At 47.4% G+C, this 22,020-nt stretch overlaps 1 protein-coding gene across 2 annotated transcripts in view; it reads left to right on the top strand.

The window, feature by feature from the left end:
• The window catches only part of LOC147709474 (serotriflin-like), a 356,117-nt gene that overhangs the window by 237,564 nt on the left and 96,533 nt on the right, over positions 1-22,020 (top strand). The window lies entirely within an intron of this gene.

The raw sequence follows: 22,020 nt of genomic DNA, 5'->3' as shown, positions 1-22,020 counted from the left end.
ATAGAACAAGTGCAGTGAAACAGGTGGTTAAAACTGGCTCGTGGGTGACCTATAAATCCCCTTTATTCGAGGATCCCCTGGCCAGGATTAAAATAGTGAAGGATGAGCGTGTTATAGAGACAATTAGGTACTCATAATCCTTAAACCGCCAAAGATGTCAACATGTTTCGACTGTGTTGATATGCCCACAATCAAGAGTCAAGTCGGTCTTCCTCAGGACTTCTATCAGTCCCAGTCACGATCACCCCGTTACCTTAATCTGGTCAATTTCCGGGGCTCAAAGCCTAAAGGGATCCAAACGTGTGGAGGCAGTTCCCCTTACACAGGATACAACTCGAAATGGCGGAGGGCAGGGAGGACCCCTAAGAACACAATTGTTCCGAAGGTGGTCCTCTCAGAAACGCTTACCTCCCTCGAGGCAAGCATTACATCAGAAATTAGTTGACTATTCTGAAGACAGATAGGTAATAGTAAATTGTTGACTCGAAAATGGACACTGGAAACCTCATTGTGCATTTATACTCAATTGGTAAAGAATATAGTAGGGCTGGAGACCTTAATTCCAAAATGCATGCGTCCAGTTTCCCTGCTGTGCTCAGCAGTAGAGGTGGCTGAAAATGAACAAAAAAAAACAGGAATTCACAGAAAAAATGGTAATATGATTGCACTTGCATTAAAAAAAACCTCAGCACTGAAAAAAAAATAAAGTTTAAAGTGAGGGTTATACATAGGTGTTGGAATAACATAAAAAACGAATTATAGTTTACTCAACTATCTATGATTTGCACCTGCACCATGCACTGCTCATCACTGGTTATATGATAAATGACCATATTTATGACATCACTGATGACTTTTCAAATGACATCATTGATGGCATTACTGATTGCATCATACAATAATTGTTACAGCAACCTGTATGGTTTAATTGAAGTAATTGTTAAGTATGCTGTTTATCCCTCACCTGGGAACCCCAGAATCACAGCTGTGGGCTGGAAGAGTCTCTCAGCTGAGTGTTTCCACTTGTGCCTCTGGGATCCCAGCTATTACTCCTCTCTTCAACTCCAAAATGGCAATCATCTGCCTGAGGATTTGTAGCTGAGTTTTAGGTTTACTCTTGCAACTCTCCAGTTGAGGTTTTCAGAAAAAATATTTTCTCTTTCCATCATGGCGGTGCCTCCTTTCTTCCTTCCTAACTTTCCCAATGCATTGTTTTTGATGAAAATTGCTTTTTCTTTTACTATTAAAAGGCCTCAGTTATGTTGGAGGGTATGTCACAAAAACTGTTTTCCTTCACTTGTTCTTGACCCTTCGCTAAATGCACACCCTGAATCTTTGCTCTTGGGACTTCCTCCCCTGGATGCCTGACTCCTGATTTTCTCCAAACTGGTGAAGACTTTATCAGCAAGGATAGTTTTGTACTTATTTGGCATTTTCTTCATGCCAAGATGGCAGCTTCTTGAGGGCAACTGCAGACTACTTATTTCACTGCTTGGAGACAATGTGGCTCCCGGAAACAGTTGATTTTAGCTAAGACTTCAGACAACCCAGATCTGGATTATGGTAAGTGCACAGTCCTGAAGAGATTGCTTCGCCAAAAACATCTGACTGTTTCTGGCATGGATACTGGTAATGGCCTGGCTTTTTTCTTCAGCAACAAACTCTGGAATTGGACCAACTGAGGATTGAGAATGTTGTCCTTCATCAAGGTATCCATGCCATCAGCCCTGCACTATCAAAGGATTCTGAAGATCGAATATGATTGAACATTTTTGGATGGCCTGGTGGTTTTGCCTTTAAATATGGACAACGCTCATCTGACTGATCCAAAGTGGGACAAAAGATTGGTTCCTTGCATGGTACAGATCTGACTTGAACAACTACACTAGTTGTTGCTGAATAATTAACCAGATTTTTTTGGCAAAGTTCAAGAATCTATTTCAGATACGGATCTTAAAGCTTCTGCTTATTGTACTTAGGTTCACTAGTCTTCTGATGAGACCACCTTGGTGGAAGCAACTGAGATGACTTTATTATGGGGAGGCTTACTGGAGGAGTTAAAGTGTGAGCTGGCAAAAATGCCTTGAGCTTCCTAGTTTTCTGAACTTCTAGGCCAGGTTCTCCTGATTGAACTTCGAGGAGAATGGAAAAACAGAGAAGTCCAAGATTCCCTTCTACTCCTTATTTCCGAATCTTTATGTAAACTGAGCCAATTGCAGAGCTAGCTATCCCTTCTTCCAAGGTGCTTGATGAGCCAGTGCAGTTTTGATCCACTAGAAGTCCCTTGTTCAATGCTGAAAGCGAACAAAGACTTAAAGGACATTTGTGCCTCTACTAGGAGAGTCCTAAGACTCAGCTTCAGACTTTTACTGTTCAACCCTCCTGGACACAGGAAATTGCCAGGTTTGATCTTTTGTGAGGCATAAAGGAGCAGCACATTTCGCTCTCATTAAAGTTTTTATTTTCTCTCGAAGGGTCAATTCAAACACAAAAGAGTGTTAATTGGATCCCCAAGTCCCTCCTGGCCAATCTGTTTCTTTTACTGCCCAGTGAGATTCCAGTGCCTTTTGCATGTACCTCAACTTGAGTTGTACCCAGATACTCTACATTTTGTTCACAGGATCATATCCGGATCACGTCCAAACAATCAACAGATCCCATTTAACTTCTGGTCTCAAGATTTCCATCACAGTTTCACACCAAGAGTTGTTATGCAGTCATAAGGGGATGATTGCTTTTGATAAAATTGTGTCTCTCAACTTTGCCATAGTGTTTAGGATACCCTGGCTGGAACAACACAACCCTTATGTTAATTCGGGGGGAATTGGCAGGGTCCTATCTTTGTCATCACAGTTCTGGAATGATAACTGTTAGTATGAAACAATGTTTTTGGGCTCACGTTGTACAAGAACTATCTGAAGGCCAGTCTCAATATAAAATCACCCAGTCTTTTCCCATTACTTGGCCTATTAGGAAATGTTATTTTCTTTCAGAAGCCTAGCTCTGTTCTAGCTCTATTTCTCTCCCTCCTCAGAGAGGATTGGGATGTGCTTTCCTAAACATACCTATAGACATACTTCCCTATGATAGAATGGATTCTCTGTCCCAGATAGCGAAAACATTTCTGAAAGAATATTTGGACGAGCATTTTCAGAATGGCTTGATTGTCCTGTCTACATCACCCACTGGAGCTCCGTGTTTCTTTGTCTCTAAGCAGAGACCTTGCATCAGTTAAAGAGGGTTAAATAAGAACTCTAAGGTCTATTACCAGCTTCCACTCATCAAAGTCACACTTGAGTACCTACGTGGTGCAAAATCTTTCGCAAAGTAAGATCCCTGCGGAGATTACCATCTGCTCCGGATTAGAGAAAGTGATGAGCAGAACATGGTCTTTCGGACACCCTTAGGACACTAAGAATATCCGGTCATGCCCTTCGGTCTTACAAATGCTCAGCCAGTTTTTCAGTGGTTCGTCATTAGCATGTTCTCGAACATCCAGTTTCTTGTGATATACGTGGAAGATATTCTGATCTTTGTTGCTATCCTTCTGGAGCACTGAATCGAGGTTCATTCAGTCCTTCTTCATTTCATAGAAACTCATCTATCCTGTAAAGTGAAGTGTGAATTCAAGAAGACAGAAGGTGAGTCTCTACAGTATTGTCTTTCACTAGGAAGATTGTCTATGGACTTTATTATAAGCTCTGCCATTTTGGACTGGCCAAGCCCCAAGTCTATCCAGGAGATGCAGAAATTGTAGGACTGGTAAACCCTTATAGACAATAAAAACTTTGCTCAACTGACCTGTCACAGTTCAGCCCCCTTTGATGAAGGAAAACGTAACTAAAGGTTTTTTCCTGACTCCAAAGTCTCAGGAGACCTTTATTAAGCTCAAGAGGACTTGTACCCAAGCCCTTATTCTGGTTCACACAGTTCCATCTATAACATTTATAGTGGCAACCTACGCCTTTAATTTTGCTGTGGGAGCAGTTCGGCTTCAGCACCAGGAGGACAATCTGAGGCAAACCATCGTTTATATCTCCACTGCCTTGAGCCCTTGTGAACAAAGGTATTCCATTTTAGAATACAGCTGTTGGACGTTAAACATGCCTGAGTGGTGGCATCTCTTAATGGGACTAGTTGAACCCTTTGAGTTTCAGACAGAACATTGGAATCTCCAGCTTCAGCAGAGCATGCAATGTAAAATTAGAAGACAAGCTTGCTGGGTCTATTCTCACAATTACATTTTTGTCCCCACAAAGAAAGGACAGGCCTATCTTTTTATGTGTGGAATTGGCTACCCTGACTGCAGAGTTTCTGTCAAAAGTGGTATGCTGGCCTTTGTGAATCATGCTCAATTCTTGGGAGGGGGAGTTCTGTATATTTTTTGCAAATTATGTGACAATTATGTGGCAAGTGCAGTAAATCCATATTTGTGTGATACATGCTGCAGTAACAGAATCGCATAATTCATCTGACCAGCTCCATTGTCTGATCAACAATGTATTCATGAAAGTAAGCCTAAACATTCAAAATGAAATCAGTGTGCCTTGTTAGCTGCATTTTCAATAAAATAGTCTTTTCAAGTTAACTCCCTCCCAAACAATGGGTAACACAAGTAATTTAGTTCTATGTTGTCGTCTTCGGTTTCGGGTAAGGTGACATTTACAAACCAGTCATGTTACCACAACCCCTCAATTTGTAATATAGACAATAATATGTCATCTGTTATCTACAGATGAGTATACAAAAGACATGTGCAGTAGCCCTCCCATTCCTTCCCTTTGGTACCATTGTGCTTAATGTGCAGCAGCAAGAATCCTGCAAGTCATACATTTGTTCAAAACATTTGTAGTATCAGGAAGTAGCTCATACAATTATTTATAAGTGCAAGTTACTCCTTGGATCAGGTGCTCTGATGATGGTTGTTCGACAGACAAATTAACATCATATGAGCACATGATCCTGCGATTTCTATGTACGTTTGAGCAAAGATGTTCACTGAAAAAACCCAGACCCGAAGTAGACCATTGGTAGTTGTTAAAATCATATATAAACTAACATTTAAAAAAATCAGAGGACTACACCACTCTTAGTTTAGTGAGCCAGCTATAACGTATACCTTCATCATGGACTACTTATGGCTGCGAATATTATATCAATCAATCAATCATTTCATTTGTAAAGCGCAATACATACCCGTAAGGGTCTCAAGGTGCTGGAGGGTCGGGGGGAGGGAGCTGCTATTGATCAAAAAGTTATGTTGTCGTGTGACATGGGCGAGTGGTGCCATGTAGATATTGAACAGCGTCGGGCTAAGGGATGATCCCTGTGGAACGCCTCAGATGATCTTGGTGGTTTTGGAGCGGAAGGGTGGGAGGCGGACGCTCTGGGTTCTGCCAGAGAGGAAGGATGTGGTCCAGGCCAGGGCCTTCTCTTGGATTCCGGTGTCATGGAGGCGTGCTGTTAGAGTGCAGTGGAAGACTGTGTCGAAGGCTGATGATAGGTCCAGAAGGATGAGGGCGGCGGGTGTTTCTCCTCTGTCCATACGGATCCTGATGTCATCGGTGGCGGCGATGAGGGCGGTCTCGGTGCTGTGGTTGCTGCGGAAGCCGGACTGGAATGGGTCCAGGATGTTGTTGTCTTCGAGGTAGCGGGTCAGCTGTCTGTTGACGATCTTCTCTGTGACGTTTGCCGGGAAAGGGAGCAGGGAGATGGGCTGGAAGTTCTTGAGGTCGTTGGGGTCCGCCTTGGGTTTCTTCAGTAGGGTGTTGATCTCGGCGTGTTTCCAGCTCTCTGGGAAGGTTGCTGTCTCGAAGGAGATGCTGATTGTTTTCCGGAGATGGGGTGCGATGATTGTGCTGGCTTTGTTGAAAATGTCATGAGGGCATGGGTCAGATGGGCATCCGGAGTGGATGGAGTTCATGGTCTTGATGGTGTCTATATCGCTGACGTTGGACCAGGCGGTCAGGCGACTGGTGCTGGTGCTGGTGGTGGTCGCAGGGGTGGTGGTCTCGGCGGTGGATGTGGGGATGGCGGTGTTAAAGCTGTCGGTGATCTTGCGGTGAAAGAAGGTGGCCAGTGAGTTGCACAGGTCTTGTGATGGATGAATGTCGTTGGTGTTGGAGCTGGAGTTGGAGAGTTCTTTCACGATGTTGAAGAGCTCTTTGCTGTTGTGTGCGTTGTTGTCTAAGCAGTTCTTGAAGGTGGTCCTCTTGGCGGTCCTGATGAGTTGGTGGTGTCTGCGGGTGGCGTTCTTGTGAGCTGTGTAGCTGTCTGGTGTTCGGTCGTGGAGCCAGCTCTTCTCCAGCTTTCGACAGGTGCGCTTGGAGGTCCGGAGTGCTTCGGTGAACCATGCAGCTTTCTTGTTGGTGTGATTTGTGGCGGAGGTCTTGAGTGGGGCGAGGGTGTCGGTGCAGTCGTTGATCCACTGTTTGAGGTTGATGGTGGCCGTGACGGGGTTGATGGGGTCGGTGGGTGGTCCCAAGGTGAGGGTGGTGGTCAGTTGGTCCTCGGTGACCTTGCCCCAGCAGCGGCGTGGCATCTGTTGGGTGCGGCGGTGTGTGGTGGGTTTCCTGAAGGTGAAGTGGACGCATCTGTGTTCTGTCCAGTGGGGTTCGGTGGTGTGGTTAAAGGAGACGTGGGGACTTGCTGAGAAGATGCGGTCCAGTGTGTGTCCAGTGGCGTGGGTGGGTGTCGTTATGAGCTGTTTGAGTTTGAGGTTGTCGAGGTTGTCGATCAGGGCGGTGGAGATGGCGTCGTTGTTGTTCTCGAGGTGGAAGTTCAAGGCCCCGAGGAGGAAGTAGTCCGTGGAGGCGAGGGCGTGGGTGCTGTTGAGGTCGGCGATGGAGTCGCTGAACTGTGGTCGGAGTCCGGGTGGTCTGTAGACGAGTATTCCTCTGAGGGTGGTGTTGGGGTAGGTGAGGATCTGGAAGTGCATGTGCTCGGCAGTGGTGAGGGTGTCGTCGGTGTTGGTCGAGACTCTGAGAGTGTCCTTGTGGATGATGGCGATTCCCCCTCCCACCCCGTTAGTGCGGTCTCTGCGGCAGATCTTGTAGCCTTCTGGGATGGCTATGGCGATGTCTGGTGCCGAGGTGGCGTTCAGCCAGGTCTCCGTCAGGAAGGCGACATCGGGGTGGTTGAGTCCAGGAGGTCCCAGAGTTCGATGGCGTGCATGCGAGCGGAGCGGGTGTTAAGGAGGATGCATCGGAGGTGGGTGGGTTCTCTGGTCAGTCGTGACATTTTAAATATCATTATTGATAACATCACTGTTGACATCTCAAATTACATCATTGATGACATTACTGATAACTGTATGTAGTCATTGTGACAGCATCCTATAGGGTGTGTGGACTGAAGCAATTCAGCAAGCCACAGCGGCGCCCAATTTTCTGTCACAAATTAGGTGCTAAAGGACCAAACTCTTTAGTAACGAGCACAATTTGTTGAATGATTTCCAACTGACCCATATTTAAGAACTCATCTGCTAAGCCCTATGGCTAAGCCTTGGCTATTTGGTACATCACTTCTCACACACATGCATTCTGAAATTCTGAGCTGAATAGAATGGCATGCAATTTCACACCCATGCTTAAAAAAGTACTGTGAGTAATACAACTGCTAAGTGGATCACCCTTACGTTCTATATTATTCATCAATGTGCAGTCCTTTAAAAGATTCTGTGAGGGGGCGTGGTCAAGAAGGCGGCGAGGTAGCACTTTTTCTCCCGAGCTCCTGCCCGCCGTCCGCCGGAAAAAGCTTCTAATAGCACCCTTGAGGAACCGAGAACACTGAAATTGCTGGCGGAATCCCACGCTGTCCTGCTCTGCTGATGGGAGCTTCGGCGGTGAGCCTGGGACGCTGAGCCCCACAGTAAACTCGAGCCAAGATGCAATACTACTGGCGCGTAGGAGGCCTGACGACAGGGGCGGTCCTTGACGGAGCCAGCCGAGGCCTGCTCTCAGTTCCGCGGTCTCCGCCCGTCGCACTCACGGCAGCTCGAGGGAGATAGCATTCCTGGCGGGGCACCTGTGACGATAGTGACCAGACGCCAGGAGACCCTCCTGAATTCGGGACGCCAGAGTAGTACCGAGAAGACCTGCTGGGCCTGTCCCTCCGGTCGGGAGTGAGGTGAGGCCCTCCACCTGTTTTCCCTGCAATACCGCTTTGGCCCTGATGTGCGGAGCCCGGCCGGCTCAGGCCGCATCCCCTACTCTGCCCCCAGGACTTGTGCGGGGCCCGCGCGGCTGCCCAGTTTCGAGCGGCGGCGCCACCCACTGTGGACCTCGACTTGCGGTGCGGTGGACTGCGGGCCCGCTGACGGCTGCTGTGGTGGCTGTGTGCTGCGGTCAGGGGGCCGCATTGCGGGGGAGGAGACCCCCAAGCACCACCCAACTGAGGCCTCACGCGGTGTCGACCGACCCAAAGTGCAGAGCACGCTTGGAAGCTGCGCCAGCCTTAAGGTCCGAATCGGGGCCTAGTGAGGATCGGAATCACCGGCACCACCCCCGACGCATACTGCAGGCTGGGGCTCCACGCTCCCCAGGCACAGGCAACAGGGGCTTTGTGTCGCCACCACGCAGAAGCTGACCTCAGAGGGGCCCCGGAGTGGTGAGAGACACCTAGGCCTCAAGAGGAACCCTGCACAGAGCGGACAAGAGCTGGGGTGAGGAGGCGCCTCCGGCCGCTGTACCGGCCTTGAAGCCCAGGACCCGGGCCCACTGACGATTGTGCAAACCTACGGCCGTGGGTGAGTGGCTTCGCCCTTAAACGCAGCTTTAAAGGGGGTACCTGGACTCGCCCGGGCCTCACCAACACGGGTGGTAGGAGACACCAGGAGTGGCCGTGGCCGAGGGGAACACAGCTGCCAACAGAGTGCTGCACTTAATACCACGCAACGGGGTTGTACCTAGAGTGGGGCCTCCCAGAGTGGGACACTGCGCTGAGCTGAAGGGAGAGGGCCCTGTGGTCCCGGAGGCTCTGCTGGTAGTGAAACTTGCCCAGTGGAGTGGCCCACTTCTCAGGAGCATGTGCACAGCCTCCCGGCCCTACCCCATCGCTGCCTCTGGAGGCTTGGTAGTATGTCCACGTCTAGGACCAATAAGACGAAGGGCCTCAAAGTCATTTTAGCAGCTCACTCTCCAACCCCGACATGGCGGCTGCGGCCCCGGAGGCTGAGGTGAGATGAGGCCCCACAGCCACCTGAGAAGAGCCCATCGGGATAGCCTTCCTCGAATCTTTGTTCCTCGCCCTCAGAGAGGATATTCAATCGGTCAAAACAGAATTCGCCGACGAGGATAAGGAACTACGACGAGATGTCAACAGAGTTGGGGAGCGGGTGGCTTCTCTGGAGGAGAGACAACGCCACGGTCTCAGATCAAACAATGCTGCAACAAGAGATGATCAGGCTCCAGGATCAAAATGTCGATCTTCAGACTCAGATGGAAGACCTGGAGAGCCGCTCTCGGCGGTAAAACATCTGGATATGAGGAGTCAAACTCTCCGAGGACACCCGCAACATCTTTGCGTTCACTCAGGGTCTCTTCCGCTTCATCCTGGGTGAGATGCAGACCTCCGACGTTGTCCTGGACAGAGCACATAGAGTGGGGCCGCCTCGAGCTCCTAATGCCCCACCAGTGGACATTCTGGTATGTGTGCAGGACTTTAGGACCAAAGAGGCCATACTCACTAAGGCACGGTCTGTCCACCCCATCTCATATCAGGGTCACTCCCCGGTGTTGTACCAAGATTTAGCCCTGATCACTCTGCAAAGACGCTGCCAATTCCGACCAGTCACAGATCATCTTCGACAACAAGGGGTCTCGTACTCCTGGGGCCACCCCTTTTACCTTCTCTTCCGGCATGATGGGAAGCTCCACTAGATCCGTTCACTCACAGAAGCCTGCCGCCTACTGGGATTGACGGAGCCTCCTGAAGACAACGACGACCGCAGCTCTACCTCGAAGCCTGAGATCTCCCCGTTGGGATGGCAGTGCCAAGGCAGGCGGCGATGCCCGCGGCGGCCGCCTGGATCTGAGATTGCCAGGAGCTAGCAAGAAGCCCTGTCCGCGGTCTATGGCCCTAGCTGGAGAGGACTCTACTGCCAAATGATCGCCACTGCTCTGTCGATCACACTGGTGACTCCATTGTTGTCCGCGGGGGACGGCGGGGGTGTGGATATCCCTTTTGGCACAATAACAACCATCTCCACGTTACCTGACCAGTTGCACTGGGGCGATGGACTATTTTTGCTCTTTGGACTTGTTGTCCTGTTCCCCGTTGGGGACAGTTTTGGGGGACTCTCTAGTTATGGACTCTTATCTTTTTCTTTTTCCCTTATTCTCATTTTGTTGGGTGGGATCCCCTTGTTCACATTTTTCCTCCCCTTATCAGCGCACATCACCTCTGGGGCCGACACTGCCGCCCTCTTCTCCTGCTATTTCCAAACGCGGCCTACACGGCGATTCTAGCGAAGTACATTACCCAGTGCCCTAAATGCCACACGTTCCATTCAAGGTTTTGACCCTGAATGTCCGGGGCCTGAATAAACATCAAAAGACGAGCTGTCCTTAACTATGTAGAGCACTCAACAGCGGACATTTGCCTACTACAGGAGACCCATTGTTACACAAAGACCAGCATAGGATGAAGTCCCGGCTTTCCCCACACAGCTGTTTTCCTCACACTCTACTAGATCTGCTGGAGTGGCCATACTTGTTTCCCATTCATCCCAGGGCAAGGTGCTCCAAAAAGAGGCTGAGATCAAGGGCCGCCTACTCACATACCGATTCCAGATAGCGGGGTGTCTCTCATTATTGGCTCGGTATATGCTATCAATGAGGGCCAGGACAAGTTCTTACACACCGCTCTCACTTAACCCACAGCGAACTCTGAACGGCGCCTTCTACTGGGGGGGTGATTTGAATCTTGTCTTTGACAACCTCACCGACCGATCTTGCCAGCGCACTAGCCAGGTGTGGGCCCTCTCATGGTCTGGTATGGCTCGGATCCGAGACCTGGGCCTAGTTGACTTATGGCGACAGTTCCACCCACAGAGCCGGACGTCCACCTATTACTCAGGTGCCCAGAAGACCCACACCAGACTTGATTAGTTCCTTTGCTCCACCCCACTGCTGACGTTAGCTACTGACACTGACATCCTCACTGCATCTTTATCTGACCACTCCCCCGTCATGGTCTCGTTCCAACTTTCCTGCACACGGGTACCACAGAGACACTGGCGAGTCTGTGACTCCCTTTTGCACCAGACCTCCATCACTGATCGAATCAAAGCGCTCATCTCAAACAATGTAACTCTTAATGCTAACCCAGACACCTACTTAGCGACGCAGTGGACTGCTCTCAAAGCTGTCTTGAGGGGAGAATTTATACCCATCTTCTCTGCTATCAACAAAGAAAGTGGCCAGAAACGGGCCGAACTTACCCAACGAGTTGAGGAGCTGGAACAAATGCACCAGTGCACTGGCACTGCCAGGGCCAGGCACCAACTCTCCATGGAACATAAGCAAGTCGTTGCACTGGACCAAGACAAGGCTGAATATTCTGCCCTCTGCCTTCGGCACTCCTACTATACAGGGGGGGACAAGTGTGGCCGCCTCTTGGCTCATAAAATGCGAGAAGTGAGACAGTGGCAAGGAGTGCAGGCTATCCGGTCTTGTGGAGGCAACCTCACCTCCGACGATGTAGCCATAGCAGAATCCTTTCAGGACTTTTATGCCACCTTTTACTCGGACGACTCAACGCACAGCAAAGCCTCAAATATTTGGAAGCAGCGCAGCTTCCATCTCTGACCCCTGAACAGGCTGCCAGCCTGAATGGGGCTATTAGGCTGGAGGAGTTCATTGCAGCTTTTTCGCGCCTCCAGCTTGGGAAGTCACCTGGCCTGGATGGCTACTCCGTGGCCTTCCATAAAACCTTTTGTATCCAAGTGGCCACCCTGCTACGTGACTTGTTTAACACATTTGCCCAACCCGGCGCGATCCCGGAGGAAATGGTAGAGGCTTCGATTGTAGTTATCTCGAAACCCGGGAAGGATACTACCAATTGCAGAGCATACAGACCGATTTCCCTCTTAAACATTGACTTCAAGTTATATACGAGCATTCCCAAGACGAGACTAGCCCCTATGTGCACCCACTGGAGCTGGACCAAGCGGGCTTTATCTCCCAGCGTCAAACAAGCGACAATACCAAGCGAGTCTTACATCTCATAGAAACAGCGTCTCGCATGCAGGAGGAGTGTATGCTATTGGCCATAGATGCTGAAAAGGCCTTCGACAGGGTCCACTGGCCCTACTTAGAGCAGGATCTGCATGGGTTCGACTTGGGGAACGTCCTGTGCACCCGCATCCTCAACTGTTACAGCTCACCCCAAGCCACGGTGCGGGTTAACGGCCAGACGTCCTCCCGTTTTGACATCGGTAGGGGCACCCGGCAGGGGTGCCCTCTCTCCCCTATTCTTTTCGCGCTCTACATGGAGCCCCTCGCACGGAGGGTTAGGAATCACCCCCTTATCACAGGGATTAAATTCGGGGGAGACGTACATAAGATTAGCTTGTACGCGGATGACATCTTGCTCTCCATCACTGATCCTGCCCAGTCTATGCAGGCTCTCTTTGGTACTTAGCTTCCAGCCAAGCCTGGAAAAAGGGAGATCTTGAAGTCCTAAAAAAACAATGATTACCATTCTGGCCATGCCCAGAGCAATTGAGAGCTACCTATTAACATGTTGCATCAGAGCGGGGATATCAACACAAGCTTCTGTTTTTCTGACAGTGGGGCATATTTACAAGAAAATGATGAAGCATGACGTTAAGCAAAAATTACTAACCCCATGCTCCACCATTCTGAAAACTTAGATGTTAGTATTCACATGAATGTGGCCCACCCCTGCTGGCGCAAAATCTAGCTGTCTATCGTCAAAGCAGGCAACCTTGAACCAGAGCGAAAGGGTGTCTGAGTTGGGGGGAATTATTGTTTTTGTGCAGGCAGAAAAACAATTCAGAATGGCAATTTGTTCCACCTATGTGCACTGCAAATCGTCATTTTTTAAACAATGGTTTGAATGATTTTTTTGTGCAGGATGGGACACCTTCGTGCATATAAACAATAATTCATGGCAACTTGCAATTTCTATGCGTGATGCACTATGCAGTACACATCAAAACAGCAAAAACGAGGAACAATTAAACATTTCTTTTCATTTCGCCATGTTAAGACACGTTTTTCCCTGATCCTAATTTTGGCGCTGTCTTCTATTATCATCGCTGTTGTAGATAGGGGGCAGTGTTGAACGCAATGGTTATTGTGGTAGAACACCCTATGCAACACCCATTGCACGCCCCTTCCACGCTAAGTGTAGCATGAAAGGGGCCTTATTTACAAGGCGGTGTTAAGCCACACTAGTTGGCTTAACGTCACCTTGAAAATAAGGCAAAGGGTTTAGCTCCACAGGAACGTTATAAAAAGTGGCCGTCCTGTGGCGATAGGGGCTTGTAAATATGTCCCAAAGTTTTAGCAAAAGGCTTTAGGTCACAGCCACAACCTACTGAGGAACATGCCTATGCTACCCATAATAGGTTCGGTCAACCTTTCCCTGGTTTTAACACACACTACTGTTTGAATCTGAAACCTTCCTTGTAGGTCAACCATGTATCATATAACTTCATCCTACACGATTTCCATCCTCTATAATCTCACTTGCATACACAGTAATTCTATGGAATATAAGACTGTAAGCCCTTAACTATTAACTTTCGTCTTCAAGATCATATGAGAGTTTATTGAGTGATGTGAATTGTAGTGTAGATGTGTTCAGGGATGTCATTTAAAGTGTTATTAGTGATGAAAAGTGTGAGAGCACACGCAGTGCATGACAGAGATCCATGTAATAGTTAGTTGACTAAATTATACATGGCGAATTTCTGTGTTTTTTTGAGTTTTCAAACATTATTTATTCTGAGACATAACTTTAATGCCACTTTGTCTTTTTCAGTGAATTTCAGGGATTTATTCTTCTAACATACATCAAGATTTTGCTTTATACTTAAATTTAACACTACTTTAACCTTTGGTTTTTGGGTCAAGGATTTTCAGGGATTTGAATCTTTTTATAAATTGAGCATATGTATCACTTTGTTCAAGCAACCAGCCCCATTGTACATGGACTACAGTAATTAGGATCCAAGAACTAATTCATGTTTTCCTGGTCCTTTAACTCTGTTGACAAACCACCCATGATCTACTAGCACAGTTTTAGCAATTGAAATGGCTTATGTGGGTGTGGGGTTTGAAAGGGCCGGGCCCATAAGTTCTAGACCTGTTCTAGATTCACAATCCAATGGTTCTTTTTCCCAGCATGGAAGTGTAAATGTCAGAAGGCTCAATCTCTTCGCAGAGGCAGCATGGACGCTAGTCCTGATCGCCCTCCCTTCAGTGTCTTCACTACCAAGAGCAAATCCACCAGCGAAAAAGAAAAGGGGAAGTGGAAGAGAAAAGAGACACCTTGAGAACTGCTTTCACCCTCAAAGACTGCGGAGCTCTGCTTTATGCGTCTGCTGTCTGTTCCAGTAGGGTGCCAAATACACAGAGGGGAACATAATAAACAATAACCCACCTTCTCTAACAATTCTCTCTATTTAGTAAACAAAGCTTATCCTACCAGTTGTCCTCAAGATATTGCTACTCTTCTATTGGAATGATGGCAACTCTTTGGAAGTTGGTAAGCTTCTTGCCTGAAAAGGGACAAACTATAGTTACTGTGGTTTTCCTACTGGTTTACTAACCCCCCTCCCTGAGCTCCTACTGTAAATACCTGAATACTTCCAAATGACGACTTAATGGGATTCTGTTGTAAGGTTCTGATGGTTATTCTTACCCTCATGCGCGCTAGCGGAATTCCGCTCATACACTGAGATTTTTAAAAGCGCCTGTTTCGTGACGAGCTTGGCTCGTCATCAGCGTGCGAGGAGGCTACGCCATGACGAGCCCAGCTCGTCATCAGCGTGGAAGGGGTTAACTCTGTGGAGTATCCATACAGTGAAATCCTTCAGCGCGCAAAAAGGTACAAGGAAGGCAAGAGGGGGAGGAAAAGCAAGGGAAAGCGCAAGAAGGGAAAGCACAGTTTCAAGTTCGCAGGCAAAGGGGAAAAGCGCCGCTATCTTACTGTCTCTCTCCTTGACTGCTGAAGAGTCTTCTGTTACGACAGTTCAAGAAAAGCGGGCAGAAATAACCTCTCTCCTACGAGAGTTGACGCGTTGAGGCTTGTACTGGTGATACTCCTTTGCGGTCTCTAGAACTCAGGAAACTGGAGACTAACTGAATTCTTGCGAGGAGATTTATTCGAGTTCCGCACGGTACGTCAGGAAAATATTCACTAGACTTACAATGGCTCTTCCTACATATATACAGGTAAGAACCAGACTCTGAATTTAACTTTTGCTACTCACTGACAACTCCTGTCAGGAACATAGACACGGAGCCTCGGACTCAAGCTGCTACCTCAGGAACCAAATCAGTTGAAGTGCACAGTTACTAAACCGCGCGTGTCACACTTTAACTAGACCGTCTGCTAACTCGAGGTTTTCCTCAATGGCCACAGCGGCCGCCATTTTGGGAAGGACACTACGTTTTCTACAGAGGAGAAACTATATACACAGTAATTGAGGAGATCTGATTTAAGAACATGGATACCACACATTTACCCAACTGGGTTTTGCAATTGTCTTAACCCTATTTCCTAACTTTGGAGCATAAATAGAGGCTACTCGCAAAACCCTGACAGTACCCCCTCTCAAGGACCGATTCATCGGTCCTGGCTTGAGAGGTTTCCATGTATGGAATCTCTTAATCAGTAGTGGAGCATGAATGTGAGATACCGGCTCCCAAGACCTTTCCTCAGGACCATACCCCTTCCAATCCACCAAATAAAATAATGTTCCTTTCTTGATCTTAGAGTCCAAAATGTCTTGTACCTCATACTCAGTATGGCCAGAAACATCAAGAGGGTCAGGTGGCTTACTCAGTCTCATATGTGGTTTGGTCTTTTTCAACAAGGACACATGAAAGACAGGATGAATACCTATTTTAGTTGGTACCTTCAGTCTCACTGTTACTGGTCTTAACACCTTCTCAACAGAATAAGGACCCACAAATCTTGGTTGGAATTTCCTATTCCCTTTCAAGTGAAGATTTCTAGTAGATAGCCAAACCTTATCTCCTACCTGATAGTGTGGAGCAGGTTGCCTATGTCTGTCTGAACATTTTTTATACGTTTGCTTTGCTTTAATCAAATTTTCCTCTGCAGATTTATGCAAGGAAGCAAAGTCTGATAACAAGGTCTTTACTGCCGGGACTGCTAAATCTTCCTGAGTAACAAAGGGATTAGGAAGGCGCCCAGAATTCAAATAGAATGGAGAGTAACCAGTAGACGCACTCTTGGCCTTGTTGCAAGCAAACTCTGCCATCCATAATAAATCAGACCAGTCCCCCACCCTGATCGATGAGGAACAAAGGGAGATACTGTTCCAGTTCTTGATTAATTCTCTCCGTCTGGCCATCCGATACAGGGTGATAACTGGTGGACAACCTACTCTCAATTCCCAACCCCTTTAGATAAGCCTGCCAAAAATGTGAAATAAATTGAGGGCCTCTATCAGATACCACTATCTTGGGGACTCCAGGCAATTTTACAATATTCTCACTAAATGCTTGCGCAAGCTCAGGAGCAGTGGGGGTGCCAGACATGGCAATGAAATCTCTCATCTTCGTGAAGGTGTCCACAATCACTAAGATAGAATCGAAACCCTTACTGACAGGCAGATCTACTATCAGGTCCATAGAAACAGTATGCCACGGATGAGTTGGAGTAGGAATTGGCTGTAACAGTCCTTGAGGAGCTTGCCTACTAGGCTTACTCCGTGCGCACAATTCACATGACTGAACATACTGTTTGACATGAGAGGACAACCCAGGCCACCAGAAATAACGCTGCACCAAATCCAGGTTCTTAGAAATTCCTTTATGACCTGCCAAAGGATGGTCATGGCAACTTTGTAATGCCTTTTGCTGAAGGGCCGTAGTAGGAAGATATAAAGCCTCCTTATAGTAAGGTAATTGCTGATTCAACCGTCTTTCTTCTCCCGATTGAACCCATTCCTGAAGCTCTTCCTTAGATAAACTTTTCCGGACTTCTTCGTGAAAATTGTCCAAGGAAAGAGTACAGATTATCTTAGTTCCTGGAATGATTGGCTGAGGTTCCACAGGATGTTCCCATTCTTCGGTATTCAAGCGGGACAGAGCATCCGCTTTCCCGTTCTTAGTGCCTGGACGATACGTGATCACAAAGTCAAAGTCTGCGAAATACAAAGACCAACGCAGCTGCCGTGAGGTTAAGGTCCTTGCAGACTTTAGACACTGCAGATTCTTGTGGTCAGTGAATACAGTAACTGTATGCTTAGCCCCCAGCAGATAGTGCCTGCAATCCTCAAAAGCATCCTTAACGGCCAACAGTTCCTTCTCGGCAATAGTGTAGTTCAGCTCTGCCGGATTTAATTTTCTAGAACGATACGCCACCGGATGAAGCTGTCCAGTCTTCAGATGTCGTTGTGATAGGACCCCTCCAATTGCTTGATCTGAAGCGTCTGCTTTCACAAAGAAAGGTTCTGCTGGGTCAGCATGTAGTAGGATGGGTGCGGACACAAACTTGTCTTTAAGTTCTACAAATGGTTGCTCAGCCTCTCTTGTCCACTCAAATGTTACCCCTTTCTTCAAAAGACGGGTAATTCGAGCAATCATTTTTGAAAAGTCCTGAATGAAATGCCTGTAGAAATTGGCAAACAAGAATCGTTGAATTTCCATGATATTATGAGGGTCTGGCCAATTCTTCACTGCTTGTACCTTTCCTGGATCCATTGTGATGCCTTGTGGAGATAAAACAAATCCTAAAAACTCCACAGTGGTCGCATGAAAAACACATTTTTCCAACTTTACAAATAGATGATGCATTCGTAACCTTTCCAAAACCATTCGTACATGCTTAGGATGATCTTGTGTATTCTTGGAGTAAATCAGTATGTCATCCAAATAGATAATGGCCACCTTGTCGATAAAGTCACCCATGATGTCATTAATGAAGTGCTGAAACACGGCTGGCACATTACACAGCCCGAAAGGCATCACACAATATTCGAAAAGGCCGAACTTGGTACGAAAAGCGGCTTTCCATTTGTGCCCTTCTTTCATCCGAACAAGGAGATAAGCCCCCCGCAAATCGAGCTTGGAGAAAATCTGAGCTTCTTTAATTTGATCCAAATAGACTGAAATTAAAGGCAGCGGGTATCGATTCTTAATAGTAGCTAGATTCAAGGCACGGTAGTCGATACAGGTCCTCAGACTTCCTTCTTGCTTCTTAGGGATGAAAAAGAGCGGTGAGGAGACCGGCGACTGCGAGGGTCTAATAAACCCATTTGCCAGATATCGATCCAGATATTGTTTAAGGTGGTCATTCTCTGCTTCAGTCAAAGCATAAATTCTACTGCAGGGAAGAGCCGCCCCAGGCACTAGATCTATGGTGCAGTCATAAGTTCGATGTGGTGGTAACACCTTCGCCTCTTGTTCACTGAAAACATCCTTAAAATCTTGATACTCGGGAGGGATTTCTCCGGAGTTAATTACACAAATTGACTGTCCTCCACAGGAAAGTAGTGATGCTTGAGTTGGTTCTACTACATCTTCCTTTTGATAATAACAGTGCTCCGAACAGAAGCTGGACTGCATACTGACCGTCTGATTCTCCCAGTCTATAGTCGGGTTATGAGTAGTCAGCCAAGGTAACCCCAGGATCAATTGGAATTGGGGGGCATCTATTAAGTTAAATTGCAAAAGTTCTCTGTGCCCATCTGATTGGATCAATTCCAATTCTTCGGTATGACTGGTAATGGGTGCGGAAGACAAATTGGTTCCATCGACTGCTCTCACCGATTCTGGCCTTTCCTTCCGAATGGCTCGAATGCCCATGCGGTGGGCATATTTGATGTCACAAAAATTCCCGGTGGCCCCAGAGTCTAGCATTATGGCCACTCCCAAGATCTGATGTTCACAAAACCTTAGGGTCATATGCAGGATTACATGTGGAATACTTGACTGTAACGTGTTAAGGACTGAATGTGATTCTGGAGCCGTCTTTTCATCCTTCACCACCAGAGCGGCTCTGCCTACTGATGGCTCGTCTTGTTTCCCTTAAACGGTGTCTTGGGACGCTTTGGGCATTCTTTTACGAAATGGCCAGAACAACCGCAGTATAAACACAGCCTTTTCAAACGTCTCTGCTCTTTTTCTTCCTTACTCAAAGGCCCTCTGACTGCGCTAATCTGATGGGCTCTGAATCATTACTCCCTCCAGATCCTTTTTCAGTCCGAATTCGATCAAAACGAGGAAAATTAACCCTCCAATCTTTCCTCTTCTCTCCCTTACGTTCGGAATTACGGAAATCCAGTTCCAACACCAAATCCACCAATGCAGGCAACTCTGTGGAACGATTAGGGACTTGTGCCAAGGTGTCCTTGATCTCATCTCTTAAGCCTTGGTAGAATAAGGCTGCACGCTTCTCCTCTGGCCAGTTGGTTTCTACAATTAATTTGTTGAGTTGCGTGAGATAAGTAATTAAATCTTTGGATCCTTGCCGCAATTCCAGCAATTCGTTATCCGTGGCTTCGGAAATCCGTCTCCTGTCAAAGATTCTGAGAAATTCAGTTTTGAATTTTGCAAAATCACTAACCAAAGGCATAGCCCAGTTGGCAGCATCCCCACTTAGATAGGATAAAATAAAGGCAACTCTGGATTGAGCATCGGAAAAAAGTGTAGGACGGCACATAAAATGTAGTGAACATTGTGTCAAAAATAGTTGTGCCTTTTGAGGGTCCCCAGAAAACCTCTCTGGGGCTGCTAAAGGAATTAAGGAGAAACAGAATGTATCACCTGTGCTACGGACTTAGGATCAGGACTTGGGGTGCTGGTGCTAGATGTAGGAGGACTTAATACTGGGTTTCCCATAGCTAGCCCATCTACCTTCTGAGCTAACACTCTAGTCTCTTGACGAGAGGCCACTAATTCCAACTTGAGATTCTTGTTTTCCTCCCGAACTGCTCCTATCTCCCTCTGGATTCCTACTAAAACCTCTCCCAGCTCTTTTAGATTCATTCCCGCAGCCATACCGCCCGGGCGAAGCGAAAGAACGTGGGCACTTCAATCTGTCAGAAAGCTCAATCTCTTCGCAGAGGCAGCATGGACGCTAGTCCCAATCGCCCTCCCTCCAGTGTCTTCGCTACCAAGAGCAAATCCACCAGCGAAAGGGAAAAGGGGAAGTGGACGAGAGAAGAGACACCTTGAGAACTGCTGTCACCCTCAACGACTGCGGAGCTCTGCTTTATGCTTCTACTGTCTGTTCCAGTAGGGTGCCTAATACACAGAGGTGAACATAATAAACAACCACCCACATTCTCTAACCCTTTCGCTGCGGCGGCTATTCCGCCGCAGAGCTAACAGGGTGAGGCGGCAGCGCGGCGGCCGCATGCTGGTGACAGAACCGCTCCGTCACCAGTCGCGGTTGAGCTGTGCTCGTGACGGAGCGGTTCCGTCATGGCCCGCCCCGCTCAATAGAACGCGCCGCGCAGGCGCAGCGGCCGGGCCATGACGGAACCGCGCTGTCACCAGCACAGCCCAACCGCAGCTGATGACGGAGCGGTTCCGTCATCAGCATCGGACGTGTTAACAATTCTCTCTATTTAGTAAACAAAGCTTATCCTACCAGTTGTCCTCAAGAATTGCTACTCTTCTATTGGAGTGATGGTAACTCTTTGGAAGTTGGTAAGCTTCTTGCCTGAAAAGGGACAAACTATTGTTACTCTGGTTTTCTTACTGGATTACTAACCCCCCTCCCTGAGCTCCTACTGTAAATACCTGAATACTTCCAAATGACGCCTTAATGGGATTCTGTTGTAAGGTTCTGATGGTTATTCTTGACTCTGTGGAGTATCCATACAGTGAAATCCTTCAGCGCGCATAAAAGGTACAAGGAAGGCAAGAGGGGGAGGAAAAGCAAGGGAAAGCGCAGGAAGGGAAAGCACAGTTTCAAGTTCACAGGCAAAGGGGAAAGTGCCGCTATCTTACTGTCTCTCTCCTTGACTGCTGAAGAGTCTTCTGTTACGACAGTTCAAGAAAAGCGGGCAGGATAACCTCTCTCCTACGAGAGTTGACGCGTTGAAGCTTGTACTGGTGATACTCCTTTGCGGTCTCTAGAACTCAGGAACCTGGAGACTAACTGAATTCTTGTGAGGAGATTTATTCGAATTCTGCAGGGTACGTCAGGAAAATATTCACTAGACTTACAATGGCTCTTACTACATATATACAGGTAAGAACCAGACTCTGAATTTAACTTTTGCTACTGACTCTGACAACTCCTGTCAGGAACATAGACACGGAGCCTCGGACTCAAGCTGCTACCTCAGGAACCAAATCAGTTGAAGTGCGCAGTTACTAAACAGCGTGTGTCACACGTTAAATAGACTGTCTGCTAACTCAAAGTTTTCCTCAATGGCCACAGCGGCCGCCATCTTGGGAAGGACACTACGCTTTCTACAGAGGAGAAACTATATACACAGTAATTGAGGAGATCTGATTTAAGGACATGGATACCACGCATTTGCCCGACTGGGTTTTTCAATTGTCTTAACCCTATTTCCTAACTTTGAAGCATAAATTGAGGCTACTCGCAAAACCCTGACTGTAAAGAGAAAAAAATAATTCTCTACAGCCAATAACTCATGGACACCTAGAGATATTTTGGTTAATTTATCACAAAGTCATTAACAACTGACTATAGAGATATCTCAGGACAAGGGTGTAGAGATTCATTGGAATTAGCAAAACGCCAAGTCTTCTTATTCAGTTCATACAATGCAGCATAAGCAACACAATTAGTTCAAGAAGTAAAATATGAACGATA

This window comes from Lissotriton vulgaris, chromosome 6, assembly GCF_964263255.1.
Source record: "Lissotriton vulgaris chromosome 6, aLisVul1.2, whole genome shotgun sequence".
Lineage (NCBI taxonomy): Eukaryota > Metazoa > Chordata > Amphibia > Caudata > Salamandridae > Lissotriton > Lissotriton vulgaris.
This window is presented reverse-complemented; position numbering and strand designations above follow the sequence as displayed.